The sequence below is a fragment of the Octodon degus genome, unplaced genomic scaffold, assembly GCF_000260255.1.
Source record: "Octodon degus isolate 3935 unplaced genomic scaffold, OctDeg1.0 scaffold00016, whole genome shotgun sequence".
In the NCBI taxonomy this organism is placed as follows: domain Eukaryota; kingdom Metazoa; phylum Chordata; class Mammalia; order Rodentia; family Octodontidae; genus Octodon; species Octodon degus.
The window spans coordinates 18,255,001-18,268,152 of NW_004524592.1; the positions used below are offsets into that span (position 1 = coordinate 18,255,001).

Here is a 13,152-nt window from a genome sequence, read left to right on the forward strand (position 1 = left end):
GCCTCGGTCAGTCATAATTTCAATCATTTCAATTTTTCCATATTGTTCAAAATAATCTTGTAGGTGATGTTCTTCAGTATCTTCTTTAATTTCACCAACAAAGATCTTTTTCACCATTAAGTGGGCACTTGGTCTTTGAGAGTCTTCTCTTGAGACAGCTCTCTTTGGTTCCACAACGCTTCTGTCCACTTTGTGTGGCCTTGCTTTCATGGCTGCATCTACCTCCTCCACAGTGGCATAAGTGACAAACCCAAAGCCCCTGGAACACTTGGTGTCAGGTCTCTCATTACCATGCAGTCTGTGAGTGCTCCTCGTTGCTCAAAATGGCTCCTCAGACTCTCATCAGTTGTTTCAAAGCTCAGCCCTCCAATGAAGAGCTTCTGTACCTGTTCAGGCTCCTTAGGAGACTCTGACTTAGACATGATGGCAGTCGGAAGAGAGACTGATGATGCTTCATCCATAGTGTCCACCAGCAGAAAAAAGCTATATCTTCTTTGATAAAAACTTAGAAAGTTAACAATGTTGAAGAGACAGCATCATCATTTTTATGGGTAAGGACACCAAGAGTACATATACAAACTCAATGGCAAAGTTATGTTTACAGCTCATTTCTTCTCTTGAATTGAAAATGTTCAACAGTATTTGGTAACTATTATTAGGGCAACACAAAAAATTTAGCAACAGATACAGTAATAAAAAAAAACCCTGTATAAGACTGGGTGTGGTGATACGTGCCTGTAATCCCAGCGCTTGGGAGACTGAAGACAGGAGGATCATTATAAATCCAATCTGTATAGTAAGACCCTGTAGACGCTGTACTAAATAAATAAAAAAAAAAAACCCTGTACAAATACCAAAACTTAGAGAGCTCTGGTTGAGACAATAGAAACATAACTTTTCCTGCCAAAAAAGGTATCTAAAAGACAATGGTTCAGGTACCTGATGTGTTTTATTCACATCATGTTAATCAACCTTTTCTGTAGTCCTTCAACCAAATTTTATAGTCAGTTGACGAGAAACAAATCTAATATTCAAAAACACTTTAATGCATCTTTAATTAACTGAGAGTAGTCCTTCTTTATAGTTATTTTTTTGGTACCGGGGATGAACTCAGGACCTTGGGTTGTCAGGCAGGCGTTTATGTCACCAAGCTATCTCCCTGGCCTATAGTTCTGTTTTCTATGGTGTCCAAAATACTAAATGGAAAGCTCCAAGAAGAAATAATTTATAAAAAATAAAATGAAAAAGAAATAATTTATAAGTTTAGGTTGGATATCAGTTCTCAGTAGTGCAATGTAATCTTATACTGTCCTGCTCAAAATAGCAGTCATTTCTTTGTCCAGTGTGTCCATACTGGTATTTAAGTAGCTGTCTTTGGCACTGGAGTGGCTATCAAGGGACTTTAGATTCCAGTACTATTTTCATTTTCAGGCACCCACTGGGACCACTGAATGTATTCCTGGCAGATATGAGGGGATCACTGTATTAATAAAAATGGCCTATTTAGAAGTTATTTCATTAAAGTCTTTAATATAAGGCATTTTGTTATCTTTGTTGCATCTCCTTAGGCATTTCTTCAAGAGCTGCTTCTTTCTCTTTCAGTATCTGTTTAAATCTTATTTTTTCATATCGGATGGTTTCTTCTAATTCTGGTGATGTCACTGGGAAAATATCTTCAGTATAATTTTTACTAAAAGAATAATTTTGTTCAAAGATTAATTTGAATTCAGCGCACCTTTCACCTGCTGCTCTTGGAAGAATGTTTTACATCTATTTTCTTTCTTTTCTGGTTTTGCTGTGGCTGGGAGAATGTTTTCTGAGCTGGTAAAATACTGGCAAGGGGTTCAGAAGTGATGACATTCGTTTCCCCGTTTGTGACTGTGTTAAAAGCACTCTCCATTCTTCCCGTCTTTGTGCGATCCGTCTTCTTAATGGCTTTTGCTTTGCTTTTCTTACCACAACTCTGTTTCTTTTTCTCTTCTTTCACCACAAACTCTGTCTCTCTGTATGTACCACTCTTTACCAAACTGCTAAAATAATCAAAATCTTTTCTGTAGTTCAAATGATCAGGAATTCGAGGGAGGCAAACTCTCAAATCTTTAGTGCGATCAAATATCTTTTTAAATTCAGCACCACTCTTCAGGTATGACGGCTGATTAGCGCTTTCCTGAGACTCTTTCACATGCTTGCTTTCTTGAGTACAGTTTCCTAATGGTGATGCGATCTCATTCTGGATCTTTTTGGTTCTTAGTCTCTGAAAACACACTGTTGTGAAGTAAGAGCTGTTGCATGAACAGAGGAACTTATTCTCTCTATGCTCTGGATATTTCTTTTCCTCAGGGCACTCTGTCCTGTACTAAATCCTTCTGGAAAGAGTGGTTTTGCAAGTATAGTCTTACTTTGTTTTGGGTAGTTACTGGGTCGGTTCTTATTATTTGGGTTTGTAGTAGAAAGAGATGGTTTCTCCACTTTTTTTTGTTCTTCTCTGAACTTACACTGACCATGAAAGAGAGCTGGGTATTTGAAAGTGTTTTTTAAGGCTTTTTTTTTGTTGTTGTTGTTCCTCGAATGCCTTCAGGGCACTTTTGGCCAGCTGGAGAGGTGTGAGGTTGAACTCCAGCAACCTGAGGCTGACAGCTTTGTGGAAGCAGCCACTTAAAGGACTGAGCTAGGGCCAGGCCCCCCGAAAGTGTTTTTTATATTCATCTGGAAAGATTTACTTTTAGCTAAAACAACATTTCCAACCTCTCTGGATATTTATGTGTCTGGACTTGAACTCACTATGTGCCATGTGTCTTTTCTTAGTGAAGTATGAACAGAAACAGAATTCTGTTGGTCAATTTGTGAGGGCAGAGCCCTTGTCCCCTTTCAGGCAACAGACTTTCCCATTACTCATAACCAATGCATTATCTTTCAAGGTACATTTTCAGATTGTGTTCCCCTAAAGCCAGTGGTACTCAGTGGTAGCATACTTACTATATTATCTCCCAAACTTTTCCCATCTACAAAACTCTTTAAAATTTTTTTTTTTTCAGAACCAGGGATTTAACTCAGGCCCTTGCGCTTGCCAGGGAAGTGCTTATTCCACTGAGCCATCTCCCCAGCCCCTTCTTTAAAATTTTTGATGCCACATTATTTGAAGATTTAACAGGAACATGAGACAGAGTACAAGGTTGTAGATTGTCTTGAAAAATCCATTTCACTGGAATGGCTTGAGAATGCTGAGCACCTTTTAACTGTGTCTCTGTAGCAACTTCTGCGGAATTTGTGTGGTATTTAGTATCACTGGCTTTGGTATTTCTCTAACAGGTTTTGGATAAATATTTTGGAAGTTCTTGATAACCACATTTTCACTGCATTTATAGGAGATACATAAATAACTGTTGGTATTTGGGAGGCCTCAACTGTTCGTGAGATACTTGTGGTTACAGTTGCAAGTGCCTTTTGCTGAACAGAAGGAGCAATGATAATGCAGGTACAGATTTCACTTCAGCACTCTTAACTTTAGAAAACGATGAAACAAAATTTTCAGTTCCCACAGAAGTAACTCTACCTTTTTCTGCTGTATTTACTGTTCTTGTAAGAAAATAGTTTGAAGAACTGGTTGGCCGTAAAATGGGCAATTGAACTGATGCACTTGTGGAGGAGCTGGGAATCTGAGTTTGAAAAGTAACTCGCACTGGTTTTCCTGTATTCCCTTTCAAAGCATCAGGCATAACTGGAGATTGAACTAGCAGAATAAGAGTTCCAGAAGACTTAGGAATTGGAAGTAACTGCAGAAGATTTTTTCCATCTGAGCCAATTGTCTGAACTACTTGGTACATGCAGCCTGAAACAAGTTACTGGAGGTTTCAGTCCATACCTGTCTGGCTCCAAAGCAGAGTGGCACAGGGCAGAGCATCAGTTCATGGTGGCAGCAAAGAGCAAGAGGAGCCAAGAGAGGAGTGGCAGCAACAATGGCAACAGAGCTCTCTCTCTCTCTTTTTTTTCTATAGCTGAGTAATACTCTGTTGTATAAAAATACCACATCTTTTTTAGCCTTCCTCAGTTGATGGGCATTTGGGTTGTTTCTGAGATTTAGCTATGACAAATTGTGCTGCTATAAACATGGGTGGACATATATTGCTGAGGTATGATGTTTTCAGTTTTTCTGGAAAAATACCCAGGAGGGGAATAGCTAGGTTGAATGGACCTCAAATCCTAGTTTTTTGAGGAATCTCCACACTGATTTCTACAGTGCTTACACCAGTCTGCACTCCCACCAACAGCAGAGAATGGTTCCCTTAACCCCACAGCCTCTCCAGCACTTGTTATTGGTTGACTTCTTGACGACAGCCATTCTTTCTGGGGTCAGTCTCTATTCTTGCTGCCTGTGCCAGGCTCTCTCCACCTCTAGTTTAGACTATTCATTTCCAGCCTGGTCTTCCACCACCTGCTCCTTCCCAATTTTCATATCCCATCTTTTGTCTCCTGCTAGTTGGTGTCTTTACAAGGTAGAACTGACTGTCACCTTCATATTTAGAACTCCCTGCTAGTTTGTGGCCCAGAGGATAAAAATCCACCTCCTGGACCAAGCATAGAGGTGCCAGCTGCCATGCTTAGCACCACCTACCATTGTGGACTTGTCCTTAGTACACTGGAATAGCATCTCCAGGACCCCTTGTTCAACTCAGGCAGTATGTGAACAGGCTGTCCACAGTCATCCAAATGTTTCCCTGTGGCAGAGCATGAAGCTTGACAGTGACCACAGCGTCTAACTCTTTCTTTTGTATCTGAGCATCTTATGTACACTGCTCAAGCCAGGTTTGTGAATGGATGAATGAATGAATGAATGAATGACTACATTTTAGCTATGGAATCTTTCATTTTCTAGTCCTGGGCGTAACGCTGTTTCGCCAAAGCATCTCTAGGCTCTCACAGAACAGAATCAACTGCTCTCCAGTATTCTGCTCACATTACAGCCAGCTGTGTACATTCCTGTCTCCTATGCAAAGCTGTAAGTGCCAGAAGCAACGCGGAGGAGAAGGGCAGGAGTGTGCAGGCAACGACCCTGGGCTTGCACCCACGCCCTCCCCTGCACTGTCAGCATTCTCTCCAGCTTGCAGCCCAGCTCTTCCTTCTGAAGCCAACTTCAGTTTCCTCATCTCTAAATGGTCTGCACCACCTCCTCCAAAGATGGATGCAACGATGAAGCAAGAAAGAGAAGGGTCATGGCTTGTTTACACTTCTGGTACATTTTAGTATTTATTTTTTTCCTCTAAGCATGAAGACCTTATTTAATGAGCATCTAGGTTCCCAGGGCTTCAAAAACTACACACTCAGTAAGTATTTGTTGAGTCAGTAAATGGGTTCTAGAGCAGTAACTCAAAAGTAATACGCATATATACTTCCACAAAGTTATTCTTTTAACAGAAATAATTGCTACTTTTTCCTTCCTCCTCAGTAGAAATACTGCATTCTAGCACTCTGAGGTGCCTTGACTCTAATTCTTTTCATGTTTACATAATATTTAAAGAATACACAGGTCATATGGTTTGAGGTATAACTTTTTTAAAATTTCTATTACGTTTCCATTTCCTTTTATGTAGCCATTGCAAAGTATGTTTATAAAAAGCTTTAATTAAAAAGTAATTTTGTCTTAATTGCATAAATATATAATGATGTTAATTAGGGAAGAGCATAATATAAAACTCTTCATACAGTATGATAGCAATGATGTAAAATTATTTTAAAATCACTGTATATTTTCTCTAGAAATAGAAAATTCCATCCTAACATTCTTATAACATCTCAAGGGACCTTCAATACCCTGAAAAAGAACAACAAAGTTTGAGGATTAATACTTCCTAATTTTAAAACTGCCCACAAAATTATGGTAATCAAAACAATCGTATGTAAGCATGTAGTATATATTTGTTGTGAAGACAAATATATAAACCAATGGAATAAAATAGAGCCTAGAAATAAACCACCATAAATGTGGTCAAATAGTTTTACACAAGAGTGCCAAGACCATTCAATGACCATTCAGTCTTTTCAGCAGTGTTGGGGAAACAGAATAGCCACGTACAAAATAATAAAGTTGGACCCTTACCTCATCCAATATACAAGAATAACTCACAACAGAAGAAAGACCTAATATAAAACCCCGAACTGTAAAATTCCTCGAAGAATACAGGATGAATTTCATGATACTGGATTTGGCAATGATTTTGCGAATAGGATACCAAAAGCATCAAAAAAGCAGATAAATTAGACTGCACCAAAATTAAAACCATATGTACATCAGAGAACACTATCAATAGAGTGAAAATAACACCTACAGAATGAGAAAAACATTTGAAAAGCATGTATCTAATAAGGGATTACAGTCCAGAATAAATAAGGAGCATGTACTATTTAACAATAGAAAACCTTTGTTTTTTTAAATGGGCAAAGGATTTGAACAGGCATTTATCTAAAGAAGATACATGAACGGACAAAACATGGAAACATTCTCAAGGCCACTAATCATCATAGAAATACAAATTAAAACCACAGTAAATTACTTCCTCATGTCCCTTTGTATGGCCTTCATCAACAGAAAATGACAAGTGTTGGGAAAGACATGGAGGTACTAGAATCTTTTTGTGCTATTGGTAAAAAGGTGAAGTAGTGCAGCTACTACGGAAAATGGTATGCTAGTTCCTCAAAAAATTATAGATAGAATGATCATATCACCCAGCAACTCCACTCCTGAATCTATACTCTAAAGAAGTTAAATCAAGTACTCAACAGATACTTCTGTAGCAACATTTATAGCAGAATTAGTTGCAATAGCCAGAAGGTGGCAGTACCATACATGTCCACTGGTGGGTAAAGAAGGGATACTGGTGTATGCACATGATGGGAAGTTAGCCTTGGAGCAGAAGGGAACTCTTGACATTTGCTACAACGTGGATGGACGTACATGGCATTAAGCTAAATGAAAGAAGCCCACTACAGAAATGGTTCTCCTGATATGAGGGATCTCAAATAAACAAATTCATAGACACACAGAAAGTGGACTGGTGATTTCTGGGGGCTCAGGGTCAGGGAGAAATGGAAAGTTATTGTTTAATGAGTAAGAACTTCAATTTTGCAAGATGCAAGAGTTTTGCTACTAAAGAGTTTTTAGTAGCAACAGTAGCCCAACAATGTGAATTGCACTTAATATCCTTGAACTATGTATTAAAAATGATTAAGATGGCATATGTTATGTCATGTATATTTTACTGCACTTAAAAGAATCACTCAAGAATAATCAGAAGAAAACACAACAAAATATTGATAGTTTGCTTTTAAGTGATACTTTAAAATATTTTATATTTTCTTATTTACTATAATGACTATGAATTGTTATAGAAGTAGAAAAAACTTAATTCAAAAGTTTTATATAAAATATTATCAAAATTTGTTTTCACTGTATTTCAATCCATTCTAGTTTGAAAAAGACATTAAACACCAAGGACTCTGTTTTAGCATGAGAATAGAAAGGACAAGGAACAGCCTTTACTGTACTTCCCATGTAATGTCATGAGCCTTGTATTTTAAGCATCATATAAGAGAACAGGAAGCTCTCATTCATGAGTCCAAATGCCAGCTGAGAGATCATTACTGCCCTTCATTTTAGCTACACAGGAGGCAGACTGCCACATCAAGGGACTTCATAGTTCTTACAGCCTTTGGTTTCCTCCCTCCCTTGAAGAGACCTGGGGCATCAGATCTCTCCACAGACTTCTGAAGCAGTTCTACCCATTTTCCTGCAAATGACATAATTTCTCTTCTCTTTCTGGCTGCTATGTCACATTTTCTTTATCCATTCATCCACTGATGGGAGCCTAGGCTGGTCTCCTAGCTCAGCTACTGTGAACATCAGGACGCAGGTGCCCCAGAAGTACACCAAGTCAGGTCACATGGTAGTTCTTTGCTTAGTTTTTTGAGAAATCCCCATACTGATTTTCACAGTGGCTGTACTACATTCAGAAAAGCAGTGTAGAAGAGATCCTTCCTCTGTATCCTTGCCAGCACCCAATGCTTTTTTATATTCTTGGGGATGGCTGTTCCGACTGGGGTGAGGTAGGGTCTCAGTGTTCCATCCCCAGCATATCTCTCTAAAACCTCCTTACTCAAGTCACCAATGGACATCACCCGCTAAGCCCAGCAGTTGGTGCTCACTCTTCTGTGGGCAGGCTGCCCACAGTATGAGCAATGGCCCCTCTCTCTGTTATACCTTAGGCCACACGCTCTCTTGGTTACCTCCGTATCAGATCACTCCTGCCTGGTCTTTGGGCTGGTTCCTCCTCCTCTTCTGGGCCCTCACTGTTAGAGCATGCAAGAGCCCACTGAAGCTGCTTCCCTCTTCCTATACCCACTCCTTGACATCATTCAGGTGATGGATTTAGATGCTGTGCATTGGCTATCAGATTCCTTGCCTGAGCCCAAACCCCTCTCTGCACTTCACAGGAATATTCTCAACCGCTAACCTAACAGGAACAGATCTGCACTTAGATCCCCAGCAAGCATCACATTCTCAGCACATCCAAGCACAGGGAAGAAAGGGCTGACCTTTGGGTGAGCTGCGTGTTTGCTGAGAGGCGAAGATGGGACAGCATGTAGGGCCCACTTTGTGGGAGGAGCTTGACCCCCCCATGGGTCTCTTCCTTCCTGCTCCGGCAGTGTACACGCTCAGCCGAAGAGTCTAGAAAGGCTTTTACCCATCAAGGAAGCCTGAGGGGAAGAGCTCACTGAGAAACTGTGGGGTTTCTGCAGCCCACTGTTGCACAACAGCTGCTTTTTTCTTTCATGATAACTTCCCTTTTGATGCACTGTAACTACCAGTCTCCGAGAGAGGTATTTCCAGCCAACTGAGTACACCCCAATTTCTGAGGCAGGCTGCATTAGTAAATAATTAGTAAATTAGTAAGCAATTACATAACAAAAGACTTGAATCTTTGTGTCATAGTTGTCTGTCATGTATTTTTTAAGAATATTAATCTGTAAAGCATTCTATTATCATGACAGCAAAAATTATTATTGTAGAAAATTTGATGAAATTGTAAGATAAAAAGAAAATGAGAATTATCTATTGTCCTACTAAGACATAAGCATCAAAACACTTTATATCATGGTTTTCCTGAATAGCTGTAATATCTAAAATGAAGTTTTATAAAGCATAAATTAAAAAAAAATTGAGACAGAGTCACACCATGCAGCTCAGTCTTGTCTTAAACTCTGTGAATTCCAGACTGGCCTTGAACTTGCTGTGCTCCTCCTGCTTCAGCTTCCCAAGTGCTAGGATTGCAGGCATGTGCCACCACTCCCAACAACTTTTAAAATTTATGAAATGTTCTTTGACAATAATTGAGCTATCAATTTCTGTCGACTGGGAGGTCTAGGTGTAACCTGCAATGATTTAGCAAGATATTGTGATCGCTGTACACGTTCTGCACGTCTGTCCTCTCACTCACCTCCTGTGTCAGGGCAGGCAGGGATGACCTCCGCATGTGCTCACCTCTTTCCTTCAACCTGGCTTTAAAATGGGACACCTTGGGAAACTGGAAGTGTAAATAAGGACCAAAATGTATAATAGGCATTGTGAAATAGGAAGAAAATGTTCAAATGGGAAGAGAACTTTTCCCATGGAGTGGGGAAGGAAGAAAAAAGAAAAAAGTGAAACAATGAATAACAGAAACAAAGTTTTTGTAAATTGGGATGGGAAGAGGAATTGAAGGGAGGGGAGAAGAATGGGGTTAAAAAACCAACACAATCATGTACCATTACAAATTCCCTATGATGAATGTGATCAATGTGAATACCTAAGATGTACCAATAAGCTTAATTAATTTAAAAATGGGACACCCTCTCCACTCCGCCTGTCCCCACCTCTGTTCCACGCAGCGATAACTTCAGTAGACATGTCACCAGCGAGGCTTGACCTTCAGCAAAATCTTCTTCTGGGAAAAGAGCTCTCAGGTTTAAGCATGGTGAAGGTGCCCTGTGTCTGATAGCAGGAGGTGGACAGCGGGGAAGCCCACATCTGGAGCTCACTGCTCAGGGGAGCACAGACCTTAGAAGCACAGAGAAAGCCACAGGTGCTCAGCACAGCGGGTCTGAGACAAGCACATGGTTGCCAGTGCTCCCGTCAGTGCTCCCACAAGCAGCTGGGATCAGAGGTGCCGAGCATTGAAAATGAGAGGAGGAGTGATGGAGTCACAGTAACAGCTGAGCACAGCAAGGGGCAGAGACAATGATCTTTCCCCTTCACTGAGCCACTGCTGCTGTTACTCTGTCTCACAAATAAACATAATAAAAGTTGTGGTGTGGAGGAATTCTCCAGGGTCTAGGAATGCCAGGTCAGAAAGACTAAGTAGCTACTCACTTTGGTGGAGAGCAGTGTTGTAAATCAAGTCTCCCCCAAGGAAGTGATGCTTGTGTCACATCCGGAAAACCAGAAAGAATGGCTTGAAGGTGTGGAGAACAGCTGGTGATGAGGAGTCTGAGGCACTGGGAAAGGGCAAGGCCCCAGTAGCTGGGGTCTGGTAGGGTAGCAGAAAGGCACACAGTAAGTCACTGGAGAAGGTGTGGCCAGAGGACCAAGAAAGCTGTTGAAATCAGGGGTGCTGAGGAAACCAGGGGCAGACAGATCTGGGATCAGAGGCTGCCAAGCACCTGGGTCAAGTGGGGATGGGCAGCTTCAGAGAGGCTTGGCAGGTGTGTAGAGATGGAGCCAGTCACTGCAAAGTGCCTGAGCAGTGTTGAGAAGTTGCAGTATTGAGAAGGCACAGTGTATACTGCTGGACCCAGGGAATGTGTCCACGGAGGTCTGGGTACCGACAGGCAAACCTGGGTAGATGCAGTAAGTGAGTGGGTCCAGAGTTGAAGATGTTCAATGTGAGTTGCCCATAGGGTGTAGAATGGAGATGCTATGAGCATTTGGATGTGGCTTTAGAGTCTAGGGAGGGAATACCGGGGCTTCATTCTGGGGGTGCGGGTGCAGCTATCAGGAGGGCACCAACCTACAGTGAATAGACAGCCAGATGCCAAGTGTTGGGAGTGGCCAAACTTGAAATTGGTCATGTATGAGAGGGCAGGACAAGGCCACAGTGCCTGAAGCAGTCAAGCTACCTCATTCTTGAGGAAAGCCTCCTGCCTGGACGGTTTCAGTCATTGGTCACTAGGTAATCTTGCATCTCCTAATACTAACTTTTCAAAGGTATAAATAAACGCCCCTACTGTCGTTTTTCTGGTCCTCTGCCCATTAGTTAAAGAGGTCTCCACTTGATCCATCTTTTGTCTCTTGTCTATCTTTTCCTCGTTCCTACCACCATTTCTCCCTGGGGTACACTGAGAGATCAACAAATTACTACAGCCAAGGAGTTAGGGAGCAGAAACTATGTGTGTGGAGTGGGTTGTGGGAGGGAACGGAAAGGAAAACATCCTGAGTGTGGTGCCTTGCACCTAGAATTCAAGCTACTTTAGAGGCTGAGGCAGGAGGACTGCCAAGTTCAAGCCTGGCCTAGGCAATTTATTGAGAGTCTTCCTTGAAATAAAAAATAAAAGGAGCTAGGGTTGTACCTTGGTGGTTAGCAGCCCCAGTACAAAAAACAAAAAAATGAAGAATGGTGTAAGAGGACAATGAGAAACACAAGGCACTGTAGAGACCTTGGGAAAGAAGCTGGGGAAGGTTAACAGTGCAGAGTGCAGAGAGGAGGTGTGGGAAGCAGGTTTATCCACAGGGCAGTGAGAGTAGGGCTCTTGGAGTGGCACTGTCACCCGCTGTGGAGTCTGAGCCTGGGAACCATGCACCCCAGAGATCCAGGAGGCTGCGTGGCCCACTAAGGGGGTGAGGGCGAGCCCATGAGTTTTATGTCCTCTGGGGGCTCTCTGTGGAGACCTGCTTGGGGACAACATGCTGAGGATGTCAGTGCAGACATCCAGCCCAGAAAGCGGGAAGTGGGAGAATGCACCTGGAGGAGCAGAGGCATCTCCCTCTGGGCCACACCCTCCATGCACTCCATGGGTGTTGGGAATCTGGGCCCAGAGGGCACAGGGTGTCAGCGCAAGGGCTGAGCCCACCCCACCCTGATGCAGCGACCCCTGCACATCCACGGCCTGAGAGCTCCGCATGATCACTCTGAGGGTGTGAAGCGGGAACAGAATTCCATGCAGTGACACAGTTCCCATGGAAAATGATGCAGTCAGGTTGCACTACTGCGCCGAGGTGGGCTCTGAAGCATGACGGAGCTCTAAAGCTTTGTCGAGTAAAGACAAAGGCAGGAGTGAGGCTTTCCTTGGCCATTTCACAGATTTGAGGTGCTCAGCTGAAAGAGAGTGCAGACGTAATCAGCTGTGCTGGAGTTAGGGTCCTAAGCAGAACTTCCAGGGCAGTGGTGGGAAACAAGATTAAATGCAGGGATGGGGTGTGCAGATGTAAAGGAATGAGGCCAAGCTACAGGCAGCCATAAGGACAAGACACAGGATGGGGCACAGTGCACACATCAGGCAAGGTTTCCATCTCTCCTCTCCGGCTGCTTGCTTTCAAACTAAAAGGTTAAGTGGACACAGTCAAAGCAGTTGACACAAGAAAATCGCTACAGCTTGAGCGTCCCTAATCTGAAAATCACAAATCCAAAATGCTCCAACTTCTGAAACTTTTTGAGCTTGCGGGGCAACAGGCTAAGGATGTCAGGGCCTTGAGTGGAAGGTCCCACACCTGACCTCACGTGATACGTTACAGCCAGATTACAAGGACCCCAGAAAACTGCAGGACATTCCCTCCAGCTGTATGTACATGGCATATATGAAACATGAAAAATTTTGTGGTTAGACTCAGGCAACATACTCAAGATATCTCTGTCCCCTCCTCTTTCTCATGTCTAGACAGGTGTATGCTAGATAAAGGGATGGTAATATTGATCTCCCAAAGTCTGAGTAGCTGTAGTTCTATACAGCAAGTATATACAGTTCCAGACAGCAACTCTCAATACATAGTTTTAAGAGACATTTACACAGTTTTCTCAAAAATTAACATATAATTATGTTGTATAAACACCTAGTATAAGAATATCATACTACAGAGACAAATATGTCAGGGACGAGGCTCTGTAAGCTTTTTTTTTTTTTTTTTTTTTT

At 42.1% G+C, this 13,152-nt stretch overlaps 1 protein-coding gene and 1 pseudogene across 5 annotated transcripts in view; both read right to left on the bottom strand.

Moving 5' to 3' along the window:
• The window catches only part of Alpk1 (alpha kinase 1), a 147,216-nt gene that overhangs the window by 124,064 nt on the left and 10,000 nt on the right, over positions 1-13,152 (bottom strand). The gene's annotated exons all lie outside the window — the stretch shown is intronic.
• On the bottom strand, positions 1,546-3,830 carry LOC101571808 (annotated as a pseudogene).